Below are 20,096 nucleotides of genomic sequence, written 5' to 3' on the forward strand. Positions count from 1 at the left end.
AATTGAAATTACCTAAAATCCCCAACTCCTCGATAGACCAACTGCATACATACACCCATATCTGAGGACGAAATTTCTACAGTAATTAAAAACCTAAAAAAAACCAAAGCCCCCGGACCTGACAGCCTCACGGCACTATACTACAAGAAACTTACAAACATCCTCACACCGCACATTAAAAATTACTGTAATGCTTTACTAAATGGCACCCAGATGCCCCCTGAATTCTATATCGCCCATGTGACGGTAATCCCAAAACCAAAGAAAGACCATCTCCTTCCCAAGAATTATAGACCTATATCGTTACTAAATGTTGACCTCAAACTCTTTACATCCATCATTACCACTAGGCTCAACAAATTTTTACCTACCCTTATTCACCGAGACCAAGTGGGGTTCATACCTAATAGACAAGGTCCCGGCAATATTAGAAGGAATTTAAATATTATACATTCAGCAAGCTACCATAAACAACCCCTACTACTACCAGCTTTGGACATAGAAAAAGCTTTCGACTCGGTCTCATGGCCCTACCTATTTGAGGTCCTAACCAGATTTGGCATCCCTCGCACCCTTGTTTCATGCCTTCAACTATTGTACGACAGTCCAACAGCCTACATAAAACTCCCGTCAACTAAACCTACTCCTATCAACATACAAAGAGGGACGAGACAGGGCTGCCCACTTTCTCCAGCCCTATTTGCCATGGCCATGGAACCATTGGCTGAGGCAATAAGGCTTAACCCGAACATACTTGGACCTGTGGGGCTTGACGCACAATATAAAGCAAGCTTATTTGCGGATGATTTACTACTGACTCTATCCAGCCCACTCACCACTCTCCCAAATTTATTTTCAGTCCTACGTAGATTTGAATCGATCTCAGGACTCAGAATTAATGTTGACAAATCCGACGCTCTATTTCTTAACACCACTAAGGACATGCAAACAAATATTATCTCCCAGTTCAAATTTACAAAAAATGACCATTATATAACTTATCTCGGAGTCAACCTCACCTCTCATAAGTCGACCCTATTTAAGTGGAATTATCTCCCATTAATAAAAAATCTCCGAGCTGACTTAACTAGATGGTCTGCCATGAAATTGACCTGGTTGGGCAGGTTACATGCAATTAAAATGGTCTCTTTGCCTAGATTTCTGTACTTATTCCGCTCTCTCCCCATACCGTTGCCCCATGAGACCCTACGCGAAGTTCACTCCATGATTTCAAAATTTATTTGGCAGGGGAAAAAACCTAGAATCCGTCAAAAAACTATGTTCATACATAGAAGACTGGAGGGGCTTTCCATGCCTAACTTCACACTGTATTACAAATCGGCTCAGTTAGCCCAATTGACTAATGCCTGTGCTGCCGACCGAGCACTGAGATGGGTTGACCTGGAATCGTCCCTTTTACCTCCATTTTCCCTGTCGGGCCTTATGTGGTCCACACAAAAATTACCAAAAGGTCTACACATCACAGCACCTTTCACAGCACATTCCCTGATCCTCTGGAGAAAGGAAAGATTTAAATTTGAACTCCAATCTGAGTCTGCCCCACTGACTCCCCTCTTCTGCAATCCCATGTTCCCACCAGGACTTGACCCACGTTCTTTTGCATGGTGGAAAGTTAACGGAATTACTACTCTAAAGCACCTCTGCTCACCCTTTAATATGATATTATCTAGACAAGAATTCCTCCATAAATACAATCCACCCATTAGCGAAACCTTTCGTATCTATCAGGTTTTCCATTTCGCGGAACAGATTCTGCGGCGGAAAATCCCTTTTCGCGCGACTGGCTTTGAACAGAGATGCATGGATGACCCACTGGGAAGGGGAACTATTTCTCTGCTATACGGATCCCTCAATGCGGCACATGGAGTTGACAAATTACATTACATGAAACAGTGGGAGGAAGATTTGGGTATCCAATTAACTTTGGAAAATTGGAGACGATGCTGTGACACAGTTTCCAGGGGTAGTCATCAAGCCTCCTTGGCAGAGACATCCATTAAGGTCTTACACAGAACATACCAAGTTCCAAGTAAACTTCACGCTATATACCCCAACATTTCAGATAAATGCTTTAGAGGATGTGGCGCAGTGGGAGATATGAAGCATATTTGGTGGGAATGCCCGATAGCCTCGGCTATGTGGCAGGAAGTAGGATTAATAATTGGAAAAATGTATGGCGGGACAATACAACCTGACCCGGCCACATTCCTCCTGGGAGCCAAATACCCGGGGTTTACTAATAAATTTCACAGGCTGATAGGCCAGCTGCTTATGGCCGCTAAGCTACATATAGCTACCAGCTGGAGGTCGTCGTTTCTCTCTGTCCAGACAGTTAGAGATAAAATGAATTCAATCCTCTTATATGAACGTATACATGCGACTAGGGAAGATCTGTGGGAGGCCTTCTACCAGATTTGGAAACCGTGGATGGATCTTAACACGAACTTAAATCTTGAACAAACCTTGACTTTATCTATTTGAGACTCTATTACCCTGTGAGAGATCCTGATAACACTGGGGTTGAGCCGGAGTGGGGTGGGGTGCGGGGAGGTGGGAGGCAGAACTCATAAAACGGAACATAGTACAACCTTGTCTGGTAAATATACTATAGCTTACCACGAAATAAAGTGCAGTATCTCATTTCCCTCCCCATTTTCCCTCTTTTATGTCTCCCCATGTTCTTGTCTTGTCATATTTGTATTTTTGATTTTGAGTTAATATATGTATGGTTTTGCCACATTGTTCAGATTTAAGCTTATTGAACTCCCTTGTAAGGGAAACTGTTGTTCAATTGCTATGTTATTGAAAATAAAATTATTGAAACTAAAGATAGCACAAAATGCAGTTTTAAATTTAAGATTTTATTAAGGTAAAAAGAAATCCAAACCTACAAGGCCCTCTGTGAAAAAGTGATTGCCCCCTAAACCTAATAACTGGTTGAGCCACCCTTAGCAGCAACAACTGCAATAAAGCTTTACCAATAACTGGAAAGAGTATTTTACAATGCTCTGGAGGAACTTTGGCTGACTAATCTCAACAGAATTGCTGCAATTCAACCACATTGGAGGGTTTCTGAGCATGATCTGCCTTTTTAAAGGTCATGTCACAGCATCTCAATCAAATAAAGGTCAGGACTTTGACTAGGAAACTCCAAAGGCTTAATTTTGCTTTTCTTAAGCCATTCAGAGGTGGACTTGCTGGTGTATTTTGGGTCATTGTCCTGCTGCATAACCCAACTGAGCTTCAGCTTGAGGTCAGGAACAGATGGCCGGACATTCTCCTTCAGGATTTTTTGGTAGACAACAGAATTCATGGTTCCATTTACCACAGCAAGTCTTCCAGGTCCCGGTAAACAGGCCCAGACCATCACACTACCACCACCATTTTTTACTGGTTATGGGCAGTCTGGACATTCATGGTAGCAGACTTAAAAAGTCAAACAAAAAGTTGATGGTTCTAGCACCAGGTTATGATCATGGAAAACTACCTATCAGGTTTACTAGTCCTCTAATGACAATCTCCTGCTAATAAAATACTGATTTTATCAAGACTACAGAAAGCAGCCCTATGTATGGACCAATGATGCATGTGGATATGGTAATTATATATAAATATAGCAGAGGGTTTTATACCGTTGAGCTCATTTCTTCTACCACATTCAGGTTATCATCGCCAGTGGCAGCAACGTTCATTCTGTGCTCCGGCAAGACTAGGCAACTGCGTGAGCCGTCTTTTTTCCTTTTTGCAACCAGCCCAGTAAGGGACACATCACTGGAATCACGGTCTCTCTCGCTACATTATGCTGCTCTCTGATTACATAGCAAAAACCTGCTGACAGATTCCATTTCAAATTTGCAATTTGACAAAGTGAAAATAAGTAGAGTTAAGATTTAGCTATTTGGGTAAAATCAATTATAAACCCTAATGGGAGTAACTACATAAGATAAGAGTTGTCTTGTTTAATGTTCAGAATAAAAAGAAATCCTAAGAAATTAAAATTCAAGCTGAATTTTGTTACAGTGGAGTTGTTAATGGCATTTAGAATATGGTCATTGCTTAACAACCTGCTTTACTGGGGTGCTGTGCCAGATGACAGTTTAGAGCTATAGAGCACCTCGTTACACAGCTCAAACTGCACACTATTGCAAGAATCATATTGTATGGTCTATTTTAAATCATGAAAATATCAGTGCAAAGGCAATAAACCACAGCTAATTAGACATTTTACCCCCGATGTTCAGAAAGAGTCCCACTTATTTATATCTAATCTGATATTATATCCTCTTTTCACACTGTCATAACCTCAACAGAACACTTCTGCCCAGCTGTTCAAAATATTTCCGCTGCCACTAGTGGGAGCTCAGGGCACATAGTTTTATGATTGAACTCAATGAGAGCTGCATATACAGTATTTCTATGTAGTGTGCGCCATCTAGTGGTGGCTACAGACTGATTTTAATCAGTATATTGTGTTGAAATGGAGAGAAAAGGACTTGGACCATAGAGTATTTCTAATCTATCTACATTAATTAAAATTAAGTTGTGGCTAATCAGTTCTGGCTTATCCACTTCCACTAACTCTTGCAGCATTTCAAACCAAATTAGCTATTAACCTGGGATACCAATGATTATCAAGGGAGGAATTTTGCTGACTTCACTCTGGTCACCAATTTGCTTGAAATCCTCGCATCAACAATGTTGCTTTTTCCCTTGCTCAATGCTTTATTTCTTAGGTGCAAATAATAAAAAAAACACTTATCATGCAAGCCCACATTTCTGCAGCATTTTCAAATTTTCTCATAAACGTAAAATTCGTCAAGCAAATATGTATTTGTCATGATGCAGAAATAATTGTGACCCACAGGCACCAAATAAAAGCAGCAAAATCTCAGCTCAACATCAATGCCAGACACATGGTACATAAATAGTGAAGACATAAAAGAAGTGATACATCTCTCTCTATTCTATCCTAAATGTCAGTCCCATCATGCCTCAAGATTGAGCGCAGTTATAATTTCTGTTTTAACCTTTGAGATCAGTTCTCGTGTGCTCACTGTGCACATTGAACAAAGCATATAATATAGAATACATGCACATATATATATACATATATATATATATATATATATATATATATATATATATATATATATATACTATAGAATATTTCCTAACAGAAATGACAAATGCGCTCATCACATATGTGCTTTACAAATAAAAAGGGTTAGCACAAGGGATGAGCGAATATTTCAATGTTCGGTTCAGATTATGATCGCCGATTTTGCAATATTCGCCGATTTAGCGCTGAACATAGCCAAATGGCACTGGAGTCAACAGGAGGCAAAAACAAATGCATACACAACACCTTCAAAATGGGCCTAAAAGCTGCCAAAACACATCAAATTAGGGGCAAACACCAAGAAAGTGGCCTAAATTCATCCACAGTACAAATTTTAGAATGGCATGGCAGCAATCAGCCAGGCATGAGGTATCAGAGTCTGGTACAGCATTTACAGAGTTGAATTGAATATTCAAATTAAGGTCAGGTGGGTGAGGGATTGGTGAAGGCATGTTGTGCTGGGAGCCCTGATACCACATGCAACAGCTCAACCTGTTTCATGCTGAGCCATACTCAGGTGGCACAAATATCAATTTCGTAGACTACTATTGTCAGAAAAATGGAAGGATAGTAAAACAGGTAGATGACTGAAAGAAAGTGGAGGCCTGACGGTCTTGGAGGTCTACTGCTACAGGCAACACACATGAAGAAGACCCAACCAGGAGTCTACACTTCTCCAAAAATTAGTGGCAGACACTACCAAAGTGGCATCAATTTCACCAGAATAGAACTAGTATAATGGTTACCAACACCGCTTCCACTACAGCCAACCCAGCAGATAGAGACTGTTACAGGCAAGGTGGTGGAATCACTGTGCCGTATCCCTCGGAAAGTCTGGAGGGGAGTAACTAGGTGGCCTACCAAATCCAAACTAGCATAAGCGGTAGCAGGCAAAAACAGCAACCCAAGGAGGAACAAGGAGGTGGCACCAGGTGCTATACCAGGGTTGACCTACAGAGGATGGCAGCTGACCCCCTAGAGGGGGTAGGCTGGTACAGCCCGAAGGAGGGATGAAGAATGCAGGCATGCACTGTAGAGACACTGGAACCACGGATGTAGATGGGACCGCTGAGGAACAGAAAAGCACTGCCAGTTGCAGGTTGGACCTGGTGTTAGACAGATGGGCGCTGGCAGGTGCGATCTGGACTGGCTGATGGATAGTAGAGCACAGACAGGTACGAGCAGAGGGGTACAGGGCAGACAAGCAGACGGGCGGATCTCGAACCCCAGCGGTCGCAGTTGCGGACCAAGCTGGAACCCTTCCAGGCTGTGTTCTCCAACCGACCTGGAAGGACTGAGTTAGCAGTCCATGAGGTGGAAACTGGGAATCATGCCCCACCACGGCGAACACCCTATCGAATCTCCGACCAGGTGCAGCAGGTTATGCGCCAGGAGATTGATGAGATGTTACAGCTGGGTGTGATTCGACGGTCAAAGAGCGCATGGGCCTCACCTGTAGTTCTCATGTCCAAGAAGGACCGGACGACCCGGTTCTGTGTGGACTACAGGGGGCTCAACGCCATCACAGCCTCTGATGCACACCCAATGCCACGCATCGAGGAGCTGCTTGAGAGGTTAGCAGGCGCAGACTACCTGACCATAATGGATCTGAGTCAAGGATACTGGCAGATTCCCCTGAGCCCCAAGGCGCAGGAGAAGTCCACCTTTATCACACCCTTCGGACTGTACGAGTCCACGGTCATGCCCTTCGGCATGAAGAATGCCCCTGCCACTTTTCAGCGGATGGTCAACCACCTGCTTCAGGGACTGGAGGAGTACGCGGTGGCATACTTGGATGACATTGCCATCTTCAGTTTCTCCTGGGAGGAATACCTGCAGCATCTTGAGGAGGTGCTCAGGCGATTTCACTGAGCCGGACTGACTATCAGAGCATGGCAATGTTGATGGACTGTCCCACCGGGGTGAACCTACTGAGGTGCGCATGGAGGCGTACCGAGGGGTTCTGCCTCCGTAGCGCAGACCAAAAGGGGGAGGTGTCATGATAATGTATGAAATGTAATATGATTTTGTAGCTTTGCCTGTTAGCACCCATGCTGTGGGCTAAAACCCCCCTCTCTGTGTTTCTGTTTATTGAAATGTGTGTGTAGAAGAGGTTTTATTGCTTATAGCTGCAAATTCCAGGTTCTGGGCAACTTACTCATTCCCTCCCACCACAAGAATTTTTATTGCGCTTGGAGCTGTAAGTCGATCTCCCTACATTGCTCACTCTCCCTCCTCCCATCTAGAATCAGCTAGAACTGGTATAGAATTTCTCTAAAGACAGGAAGTCCTTTGTTCCATTATAATTAGATATTGGGCCAACGATTTAGGCTAGGAAAATAATAAGTCCATTTTGCGAATCTCCATCGGAGGATCTGTCGGCCACAGTAAGTGAGAGCCTCTGAGCCCAACGGGTACAGAGTACAGATTTCTCCGGAACCGGGCGTCCCAACGAGCCCAAATTTGGTACCGATAGAAAGCCAATTGTAAAATAAGAAGAATGGGGAGTGTGCTGTGATTCTGACATGTTCTGGAGCAGAGATACGAGCATTATAAGAATTTGTGTTAAATTTGGTAAGTCTGAGGAGAGGGGAGGGTCTGGGGAAACCAGCCCTGTTAGTGATGTCACAGGGCTGCAGTTTATAAGTTTTCTGCAAGGCACCCAGCAGTTAGTCTTACCTGAGGAGCTCTTACTGCCAGCCCTGATGAACTGGGATATTTGGAGCTCCGCCCACCAGTCTGGTTTTGCCTGAAATGACCTGAACACATGTAAGTCTTGACTTCTCATTTAATCCCTGTTATTTTATAATTACCTTTGTACATATTTTCAATTGTCTCTTATTGAAACATCCTTGTAATGTTTTGATAAACACTGCCTAATCTTTCGGAGTAAAATATTTATATTACTAGTTTCGTTCTTCCTGCTCTAAAACGTACCCTAAGTCTTCTGAAGGGAATTGCGCTACTGTTTTGGGTTGGCTTCAGACCCGTTTAATCGAAGCTGGTGGCAGTATACCTTGTTCTGTGTATTTGGGAGTCGTTGTAGCGATGGCAGCGTTGATAATTATTGTTCCTGCCTGAGTGGGAGTAGTTATATCTCCCTCGCCGCAGCGTGCCCAATAGCCAGTACAAAGCAGGCAGCCTTTCTGGCGACTAATTACCCTAGGTGCAGTACCTAGTCTGACCTGAGGGTAAGGGGGGTGCCAGAGAGCTGCAAGTTCTCAAGTGGAACGGTAAAGCGGGATATACATAAATCCCTGCAGTTCGTGGTATATTGTAGAGCAGTGGGATAACTAAAATAAGCCCCTGCTGTAAATCGATAAGTCAATAACCTGTTAGCAGTGGAATAACATTGTTAGCAGTGGAAGGATAACTAAGATATGCCCCCCTGCACATGTGATAGCCATCTGTTGACCTAAGGTCACCCCGATCCGTGACATAGGGGTGACAGTCACCGTGTGAATCGTGACAAATTGGTGGCAGCGGTGGGACTGACTAGAGGGGAGTATGGAGGGGGCACTGACTGGAGGGGAGTAGGGAAGGGCAAATTTGAGGCCCTACTGTGCCCGTCGCTGATTGGTCGCGGCCGGCCGCGACCAATCAGCGACGCGGGATTTCCGTGACAGATTCTTTTTAAACAATGAAATACACATGTCAGAAATATATATATTAACCCCTTTCTGACATCGGACGTACTATCCCGTCGAGGTGGAGTGGGCCCGTATGACCACCGACGGGATAGTACGTCCAGCGCGATCAGCCGCGTTCACGGGGGGAGCGCGGCCGATCGCGGCCAGGTGTCAGCTGACTATCGCAGCTGACATCCGGCACTATGTGCCAGGAGCGGTCATGGACCGCCCCCGGCACATTAACCCCCGGCACACTGCGATCAAACATGATCGCAGTGTTCCGGCGGTATAGGGAAGCGTCGCGCAGGGAGGGGGCTCCCTGCGGGCTTCCCCGAGACCCCCAGAGCAACGCGATGTGATCGCGTTGTTCCGAGGGTCTCTTACCTCCTCCTCCCTGCAGCAGGCCCGGATCCAAGATGGCCGTGGCATCCGGGTCCTGCAGGGAGGTGGCTTCACAACGCCTGCTCAGAGCAGGCGCCGGGAAGCCTCCAGGAACTGTGCACGTCAGATCGCCGATCTGACACAGTGCACAGCAAAGTGTCAGATCGGCGATCTTACACTATAAGATCATGCCCCCCGCCGGGCAATGCTATAGTGTAAAAAAAAAAAATTCACATGTGTAAAAAAAAATAAAAAAAAAATGCAAAAAAATATATATACAGTTAGGTCCATATATATTTGGACAGGGACAACATTTTTCTAATTTTGGTTCTAGACATTACCACAATGAATTTTAAACAAAACAATTCAGATGCAGTTGAAGTTCAGACTTTCAGCTTTCACTTGAGGGTATCCACATTAAAATTGGATGAAGGGTTTAGGAGTTTCAGCTCCTTAACATGTGCGACCCTGTTTTTAAAGGGATCAAAAGTAATTGGACAGATTCAATAATTTTAAATAAAATGTTCATTTTCAGTACTTGGCTGAAAACCCTTTGTTGGCAATGACTGCCTGAAGTCTTGAACTCATGGACATCACCAGGCTCTGTGTTTCCACCTTTTTGATGCTCTGCCAGGCCTTCACTGCGGTGGTTTTCAGTTGCTGTTTGTTTGTGGGCCTTTCTGTCTGAAGTTTCGTCTTTAACAAGTGAAATGCATGCTCAATTGAGTTGAGATCAGGTGACTGACTTGGCCATTCAAGAATATTCCACTTCTTTGCTTTAATAAACTCCTGGGTTGCTTTGGCTTTATGTTTTGGGTCATTGTCCATCTGTAGTATGAAACGACGACCAATCAGTTTTGCTGCATTTGGCTGGATCTGAGCACACAGTATGGCTCTGAATACCTCAGAATTCATTCGGCTGCTTCTGTCCTGTGTCACATCATCAATAAACACTAGTGACCCAGTGCCACTGGCAGCCATGCATGCCCAAGCCATCACACTGCCTCTGCCGTGTTTCACAGATGATGTGGTATGCTTTGGATCATGAGCTGTACCACACCTTCCCCATACTTTTCTCTTTCCATCATTCTGGTAGAGGTTGATCTTGGTTTCATCTGTCCAAAGAATGTTCTTCCAGAACTGTGCTGGCTTTTTTAGATGTTTTTTAGCAAAGTCCAGTCTCGCCTTCTTATTCTTGATGCTTATGAGTGGCTTGCACCATGCAGTGAACCCTCTGTATTTACTTTCATGCAGTCTTCTCTTTATGGTAGATTTGGATATTGATACGCCTACCTCCTGGAGAGTGTTCTTCACTTGGTTGGCCTTTGTGAAGGGGTTTCTCTTCACCATGGAGATTATTCTGCGATCATCCACCACTGTTGTCTTCCGTGGGCGCCCAGGTCTTTTTGCATTGATGAGTTCACCAGTGCTTTCTTTCTTTCTCACGATGGACCAAACTGTAGATTTTGCCACTCCTAATATTGTAGCAATTTCTCGGATGGGTTTTTTCCTGTTTTCGCAGCTTAAGGAAGGCTTGTTTCACTTGCATGGAGAGCTCCTTTGACCACATGTTTACTTCACAGCAAAGCCTTCCAAATGCAAGCACCACACGTCAAATCAACTCTAGGCCTTTTATCTGCTTAATTGAGAATGACATAACGAAGGGATTGCCCACACCTGTCCATGAAATAGCCTTGGAGTCAATTGTCCAATTACTTTTGGTCCCTTTAAAAACAGGGTGGCACATGTTAAAGAGCTGAAACTCCTAAAGCCTTCATCCAATTTTAATGTGGATACCCTCAAATGAAAGCTGAAAGTCTGAACTTCAACTGCATCTGAATTGTTTTGTTTAAAATTCATTGTGGTAATGTCTATAACCAAAATTAGAAAAATGTTGTCTCTGTCCAAATATATATGGACCTAACTGTATATTGTTCCTATAAATACATTTCTTTATCTAAATAATAAAAAAAAACAATAAAAGTACACATATTTAGTATCGCCGCGTCCGTGGCGACCCGACCTATAAAACTGTCCCACTAGTTAACCCCTTCAGTGACCACCGTAAAAAAAAAAACGAGGCAAAAAACAACGCTTTAATATCATACCGCCAAATAAAAAGTGGAATAATACGCGATCAAAAAGACGGATATAAATAACCATGGTACCGCTGAAAACGACATCTTGTCCCGCAAAAAAACGAGCCACCATACAGCATCATCAAAGAAAAAATAAAAATGTTATAGTCCTCAGAATAAAGTGATGCAAAAATAATTATTTTTTCTATAAAATAGTTTTTATCGTATAAAAGCATCAAAACATTAAAAAATGATATAAATGAGGTATCGCTGTAATCGCACTGACCCAAAGAATAAATCTGCTTTATCCATTTTACCAAACGCAGAATGGTATAAACGCCTCCCCCAAAAGAAATTCATGAATAGCTGGTTTTTGGTCATTCTGCCTCACAAAAATCGGAATAAAAAGCGATCAAAAAATGTCACGTGCCCGAAAATGTTACAAATAAAAACGACAACTCGTCCCGCAAAAAACAAGACCTCACATGACTCTGTGGACCAAAATATGGAAAAATTATAGCTCTCAAAATGTGGTAACGCAAAAAATATTTTTTGCAATAAAAAGCGTCTTTCATTGTGTGACGGCTGCCAATCATAAAAATCCGCTAAAAAACCCGCTATAAAAGTAAATCAAACCCCCATTCATCACCCCCTTAGTTAGCGAAAAATTAAAAAATTAAAAAAAATGTATTTATTTCCATTTTCCCATTAGGGCTAGGGTTAGGGCTAGGGTTAGGGTTAGGGATAGGGCTAGGGTTAGGGCTAGGGTTAGGGCTAGGGTTAGGGCTAGGGTTAGGGTTAGGGCAAGGGTTAGGGTTAGGGTTGGGGCTAGGGTTAAGGCTACAGTTAGGGTTGGGGCTAAAGCCAGGGTTAGGGTTGGGGCTAAAGTTAGGGTTAGAGTTTGGATTACATTTACGGTTGGGAATAGGGTTGGGATTAGGGTTAGGGGTGTGTCAGGGTTAGGGGTGTGGTTAGGGTTACCTTTGGGATTAGGGTTAGGGATGTGTTTGGATTAGGGTTTCAGTTATAATTGGGGGGTTTCCACTGTTCAGGCACATCAGGGGCTCTCCAAACACGACATGGCGTCCGATCTCAATTCCAGCCAATTCTGCGTTGAAAAAGTAAAACAGTGCTCCTTCCCTTCCGAGCTCTCCTGTGCGTCCAAACAGGGGTTTACCCCAGCATATGGGGTATCAGCGTACTCAGGACACATTGGACAACAACTTTTGGGGTCTAATTTCAACTGTTACCCTTGGAAAAATACAAAACTGGGGGCTAAAAAATAATTTTTGTGGAAAAAAAAGGATTTTTTATTTTCACGGCTCTGCGTTATAAACTGTAGTGAAATACTTGGGGGTTCAAAGTTCTCACAACACATATAGATAAGTTCCTTGGGGGGTCTAGTTTCCAATATGGGGTCACTTGTGGGGGGTTTCTACTGTTTAGGTACATTAGGGGCTCTGCAAACGCAATGTGACGCCTGCAGAACAATCCATCTAAGTCTGCATTCCAAATTACGCTTTCCCTTCCGAGCTCTGCCATGCGCTCAAACGGTGGTTCCCCCCCACATAAGGGGTATCAGCGTACTCAGGATAAATTGGACAACAACTTTTGGGGTCTAATTTCAACTGTTACCCTTGGAAAAATACAAAACTGGGGGCTAAAAAATAATTTTTGAAGAAAAAAAATAATTTTTATTTTCACGGCTCTGCGTTATGAACTGTAGTGAAACACTTGGGGGTTCAAAGCTCTCACAACACATCTAGATGAGTTCCTTAGGGGGTCTACTTTCCAAAATGGTGTAACTTGTGGGGGGGTTCAATGTTTAGGCACATCAGTGGCTCTCCAAACGCAACATCTCAATTCCTGTCAATTTTGCATTGAAACGTCAAATGGCGCTCCTTCCCTTCCGAGCTCTCCCATGCGCCCAAACAGTGGTTTACCCCCACATATAGGGTATCAGCGTACTCAGGACAAATTGTACAACAACTTTTGTGGTCCAATTTCTTCTCTTACCCTTGGGAAAATAAAAAATTGAGGGCGAAAAGATCCTTTTTGTGAAAAAATATGATTTTTTATTTTTACGGCTCTGCATTATAAACTTCTGTGAATCACTTAATGGGTCAAAGTGCTCACCACACATCTAGATAAGTTCCTTAGGGGGTCTACTTTCCAAAATGGTGTCACTTGTGGGGGGGGTTTCAATGTTTAGGCACATCAGGGGCTCTCCAAACGCAACATGGCGTCCCATCTCAATTCCAGTCAATTTTGCATTGAAAAGTCAAATGGCGTTCCTTCGCTTCCGAGCTCTACCATGCGCCCAAACAGTGGTTTACCCCCACATATGGGGTATCGGCGTACTCAGGACAAATTGTACAACAACTTTTGGGGTCCATTTTCTCCTGTTACCCTTGGTAAAATAAAACAAATTGGAGCTGAAGTAAATTTTTTGTGAAAAGAAGTTAAATGTTCATTTTTATTTAAACATTCCAAAATTTCCTGTGAAACACCTGAAGGGTTAATAAACTTCTTGAATGTGGTTTTGAGCACCTTGAGGGGTGCAGTTTTTAGAATGGTGTCACACTTGGGTATTTTCTATCATATAGACCCCTCAAAATGACTTCAAATGAGATGTGGTCCCTAAAAAAAATGGTGTTGGAAAAATGAGAAATTGCTGGTCAACTTTTAACCCTTATAACTCCCTAACAAAAAAAATGTTGGTTCCAAAATTGTGCTGATGTAAAGTAGACATGTGGGAAATGTTACCTATTAAGTATTTTGTGTGACATATCTCTGTGATTTTATTGCATAAAAATTGAAAGTTGGAAAATTGCGAAATTTTCAAAATTTTCGCCAAATTTCCATTTTTTTCACAAATAAACGCAGGTAATATCAAAGAAATTTTATCACTATCATGAAGTACAATATGTCACGAGAAAACAATGTCAGAATCACCGGGATCCGTTGAAGCGTTCCAGAGTTACAACCTCATAAAGGGACAGTGGTCAGAATTGTAAAAATTGGCCCGGGCATTAACGTGCAAACCACCCTTGGGGGTAAAGGGGTTAAGCTTAGATTGCTGCAAGCATAAATGCTTCTTTATGTTACTATGCCTCCAGAATGAACACAGTTGCTGGATTTGCTATAGCTCATGTTCAGCAATTCTATCTATTGTTGTTCCATATGAGTAAGCAATGAAGCATATTGAAAGTTATGGCATGCTGCCTAAAGGAAGAAATGAAGCCAATTAGAATGGAAACACTAATGTGCTAAGTAAAGATATGTGAGAAATTGCACAATTCTTTCCCATACGCAACAGAGAAGTAACACTTTGAAGAGTTACTTTTTTAGAAAGCAACATATGGGATTGTTTTAATGTGAACCGTGTTGGGAGTAGTAGAAAAAAATCTAGGATAATCTTATTGTCCAGCTGTCCATATCTAACACAGTCCATACATGTTAGATGGCTGTCGGCCAAATTATGGTTTGTCCGACAGCCATCTCAGCAAACTTCCTCATACACAGAAGCGCTTGGTCGGCCGAGTTCTACTGTGTTGTCTATCGGAAAGCTGCCAGCAGACATGGGGGGACGGATATTTAGGGCATCAAAAGTCATACCTCACATTTGTCTTGGTCTGTTCACTAAATTGGAGAAATTGACGCTCTTATTCTAAAAATATGTAAATCAATACAGTGAGGAGATGCTGCAAAAAGTATTAGTTAATGCTACATTACTCACAATGAGGGTCCTCCACAAAAGATTATAATATGTAATGAAGTTCTTGACATGTGTAATCACTTCTTTGTATTAAATGTCACATAAGATCATAAGAAGAGATTGCATTCTTCAAATATCTTAAAATTCCTCATTTATTTGAAAATGATATTTAAATCTAGAAGTGGTGTACGTCCATGGGTCCAAAGTCACCCACTTACACTATTCTTTTCATACTCATGGTACCATTTATTAAGTCTTTGTAGAAACCCATTTAAGGTCGTTAACGGGTAGCAGAATACAGCAGAATGCATGAACAGGTACTATCATGATAGGAACCAAGATTTGGAAGGGGCATGGTAGGAAGATATGCCTAATAAAGGCTCTGCTAGAAGGGGATAGGCTGGGGAAGCTAATCTCTGCAGGACCCAGCAGAGTTAAATTCCTGCAGAAAGCGGCTATGCCCCCCTAAAGCTAAATGAATGCCATGTAGATGCTGCAAGAAGCAGACTAGCGGGGCGGCTGCACGTGGTAAGAACCTGCACAGTGAGTACAGGGGTGCTGAAGGGGCATGCAAGTTACCACTGTGATATACAGTAAAATAAGGAAACCATATGAACAGTCAATAAATATGTAATTAATTTAATACATAGTAAAAATAAAAAAAAGGTACATGTACGGTAAGTTTGGCCAACTAAAGCTACATAAAATAAACTAAAAAAAAATTATGTCAAATTATAGAAAGCATAAAAGTGTCCTAGCAAAAAAATAGTAGTGTATGGACTTAGAAAAATGTTGTGTAAATGACATTGGGCCTCCGGCTAACTTCTATAGCCTCATTCAGACATCTGTGAAAGGTGGTTTGTGTATGAACCGTGATTTACAGAACATTAGCGGGTCCCCTGACCCAAATTCAACAGCTTTATGTAAGTGAAGTTTGGGTCAGGAAACCCGCAGCCAGTCCATACATTATTGTCCGTAATTCTACTGTGTTTCTTGGATGTCTGAATGAAGCTTAAGTGTAGCTGGAAAACACAATGATTCACAATAAAAATGTCAGGCTGCAGTGTTATTAATTTAGAAACCAACATAGTTTTCCTTGACAAGTCCCTGAATATGTCGTTCCAAAATCTGATGAAAAGACTTTTGACGTTTGCAATGAGATTGAAAACATAACATTTTTAATCCATGCTAAAAATACAGTCTGCAAGAAACATGAGGTTATCGGATTTGTTGTACCATTACACAGAACTCTGAGGAGCGAATTAGCGGAGAGATGGGATTAATACCAGATCAAGAGATTATTCTATTGTTGGATGTTTATTATGTGGGAAAGACAAAGATTTTACAAATAAAAAGATAGTCCTTTTTTTTTAGAATAATAAAGACTTGAAACAAAACTTTCCATTATTGGTATTAATATTATCCCAGGAATGTGCATACATGCTCTGCTACATGGTCTCCAAAGTTCAGAACATACAGTGCTCTTTTAAATTGTAATTTAATTTGCTTTGTGAAAGTCATTGTAACTTGAAAATAAGAGGACATTGAGATGTAGTGCAGATCCTCAAAAAACGTAGGACATTGTACAAGTGTGAATAATCTAGGTATTAGCGCTTCATTGGAAAATACAAGGAAAATCTGCAACAAATATGACAAATTTCAACAAGCTGAAAGGGCATGTTCAGACAGGGCTGATTTTACACAGCTGGATTCACACCTGCAGGATTTTTGAGCATGGGCATTTTTAAGCAATTTCCACAGCACTGGCTCTACAGTGGCATGTAAAAGTTTGGGTACCCCTGGTGAAAATTACTGTTATGAAAATTACTGTTATTGTGAACAGTTAGGCAAGTTAAAGATGAAATGATCTCTAAAAGGGTTATAAATAAAGATGACACATTTCCCCCTCACAGTCCCCTCATCTGAGTATCATTGAAAATCTGTGGCTAGACCTCAAAATAGCAGAGCATACAAGACGACCCAGGAATCTCACAGAACTGGAAGAATGGGTGAAAATCCCTCACATAAGAATTGAAAGACTCTTGGCTGGCTAGAAAAAGCATCTGCAAGCTGTGATCCTTTCAAAAGGGGGTGCTACTAGGCACAAACTATGCAGGGTGCCCAAACTTTTTCATCAGCCCATTTTTCTTTTGTAATTTTTAAAATGTACAAACTGAAAAAAATATATACGGTATATTCTTGCCTAAAATACAAAGGAAATGTGTCATCTTTAACTTTAGGCCTTTTAGAGATCATTTCATCTTCAAATTAACTCTTCACAATAACAATAATTTTGACCAGGGGTGACCAAACTTTTACATACCACTGCATCCCACGGACTTGTTATGGAAATTTGTCCTTGCATAGTGTTACAGGGAATCCGTCAGCAGGTTTTTTCTTGTAATCTGAGAGCAGCATAGTGTAGTGACAGAGATCCTGTGTAACGCTGGCATCTCTGCTTTCCGCCTCCATTACCTGGAGAGATGCCGATTCACCACCACGGTCCCACACTTCCTCCCTCCCCTCCTGCTGCTGATATCCAGGGTACGCACATAGCAGATCCCCGGGCACTGTGCTTAGGGCGCGCATATGAGCTCCCTCCTTCTTGAAGGGGCTGTGCACGTACCATCCTAAAGGGTCCACAGTCCATGGCTGGGTGACAAGTACAATTTAAGGCACCTCCACCTGCACGGAGGTGCCTTTGCAATGTTATAGTTTGTTTCTGACATGCTTGCTAATTCTCAGGTTCCAGTGCTCATATCCCAGTATGCCTGCCCTATATTTCAGCCCGCCTGCCTATCAGCCATGCACGCCTACCAGCATATAAGCTGTGCCAGCCTGCATGCACCTGCCAGGATACCACTTGTGCCCATCAGAACCCGCCTGTGTGCCCATTGTGTCAGTCATTTTACCAGCCATGCCAGCCAGTTATTGATAAATCTACCATTCCTGGACATTCCTGCCTCCTGTCCCTTGGGGGTCAGATACCAAGATTAGTCCTGGAGTGGCACCTGGTTCCATCATCATCATCCCTCCTCGTGGTATCGCCAGCTGCCGTGCATCCGAGGTCGGACTTGGTGAGGCATCTGGTCACACCCCTCCTTGGTCTACTTGTATCAGTAGTTCAACCACCCAATCAGTTACACCCTGATTGCAGCGATGTATCATTTAGTTTACTGGTTGCAGCAGTTGTGATAGAATCACAGTTGTCTCTGCAGTAGATCCAGCAGAGCTCAGAATGTTGAGCCCTGCGTAATCCCACCCACACCACTGATTGGCAGTTTTCTATGTACATTGCATATTGACAGTAAGCTGCTAATCAGTGCTGGGGGCACAGTTGGACTAGGAGGATGCAAGCAGCTAGTCCTGTATTGATAATCTCCAGCTGATAAAACACTCATTGTATTGAAACAGCACACAGCCTAATATATTATACATTGCTGAAATCAGTGCCTCAGCTCCTACCTCTTGTTGTCCTTAGAATAAAAAGTAAAAACCTTCTGACAGATTACCTTTAAGACAGACCACAATGGAGCTGATGAAGAAAATGATCAATCTTTCACAAGGAACCATAAACAATGTTAGGGACTTTCCTTTTATAGCTGCTAAATGTAAGACAAAAACATAATGTGATCAAGGACTAACAATTTTTAAGTACCTTTACGTAGAACTCTATGGTTTGTTTTTTTTCCTGGAAAACTATGAATTATGCCTGGCCTACGCCAAGATTTTTTTTTGAGGCAGCTGTTATTAAATACATTAAAGTGCATTAAAAACAGGAAACCATTGAAGGGAGAAAGGAGAAAAGACCTCTGGTGTAAGCGTTTCGTGCTATGTTGGTCAGGACCAAGAGCTACATAGCTCAAAACTCGTAGACCTGATGTCTTTCCTTTGTCCCTTCCCATGTTTCTTTCCCTAGTTTTAATCATTTGCTTAAATGAGACTGCAGCGCCCCAGAGTCCTGGTCGTTGCAGTACTGTGGATCCGCCACTATGGGGAGCCATGGTGCGTTCGATGGCACTGAAGGAGTTCATCTGATCAGGTATCACAGACACCAATATGTTTCACAGCAGGGCCTCCGGGGGGAGCTAAGGGTTCTATTCATTAGGCCACTCCCCACCATAGTGGGTAAACTGGGGGTCAGGCAGGAGGTTAGAGGAGAAAGCTGACTGGATTGAACGAAGCAACACCTTGTGGCAGAGGGTGTTGTGGAGGAAGAGACAGTAGGGTCTCTGTCAGGGGTGGGATCCTGACAGAGGCTTGGCATTAGAAAGAACGTAACGGGACCGTGCCTGCTCAGCATAGCGGCGGTGCCCAAGAAAGGACTAGAAGCGAGATAGATTGTGCTGAGTGAGAAACGAGATCAAGCAAAAAGGAGAATACCAGTAGGGGTCATGCTGTAGGACCAGAGCAACATCCTACTGAGGCGCATTACCGGTGGCCGGAACGCCGAGGGAGTGGAATAGCATACAGCTTCAAGCCATACTCCAAACAGCGGCAGGGCAGTCAGTTTAAGGCGGGCTGTCTACCACATATCACCTATGAAGTCTTGGGGGGCAATTGCGGGAGAGGGGCGTCTCTAGGGTCCCGGAAGAACTCCAGGCCTACCTGACAAACGGGTGCCGTTCCAACCTGAATAACAGGGAGGGATGGAATACGAGAAGAACATCAGTGAATCGAGTTGTGAGGGAACTTAAGAAACAGACACAACAGTTGTGGGGTACTTTCCGTGAGCACAGCAGGGAAGGACTACAACACATAGCGCTAAGAAGGAGGGCACTGATTTCCACCTGTGAGGAGAACTCTGGAAGTGCCATCGGACCGACCGGACTTGCGCAGCCTGGTGAACCGTATTCTGGACTGCGGACTGAGAGATCTCCAGTAAAGAGGTAATGAGACTGCAACCTGGTGTCCTCGTTATTTACCGCGACCTGCACCCCACAACTGCACCGCTACACCACCGTTACTGCACCATCATCATCACTTATTCTACCGGACGTCCCCCACTGACAGACAGGGCCACGGACCGGGTCTAGCCACCGTGACAACCCCAGGACTGAGACCCAGAGGCCCGGCTCCGGGTACCCCTAGGCCCTGCGGCGGTGTGGGGGCGCTCCAAGACATTTTAGATTGATGTATGTTTTCTTACA

Source organism: Ranitomeya variabilis, chromosome 2 (genome assembly GCF_051348905.1).
Source record: "Ranitomeya variabilis isolate aRanVar5 chromosome 2, aRanVar5.hap1, whole genome shotgun sequence".
NCBI lineage: Eukaryota > Metazoa > Chordata > Amphibia > Anura > Dendrobatidae > Ranitomeya > Ranitomeya variabilis.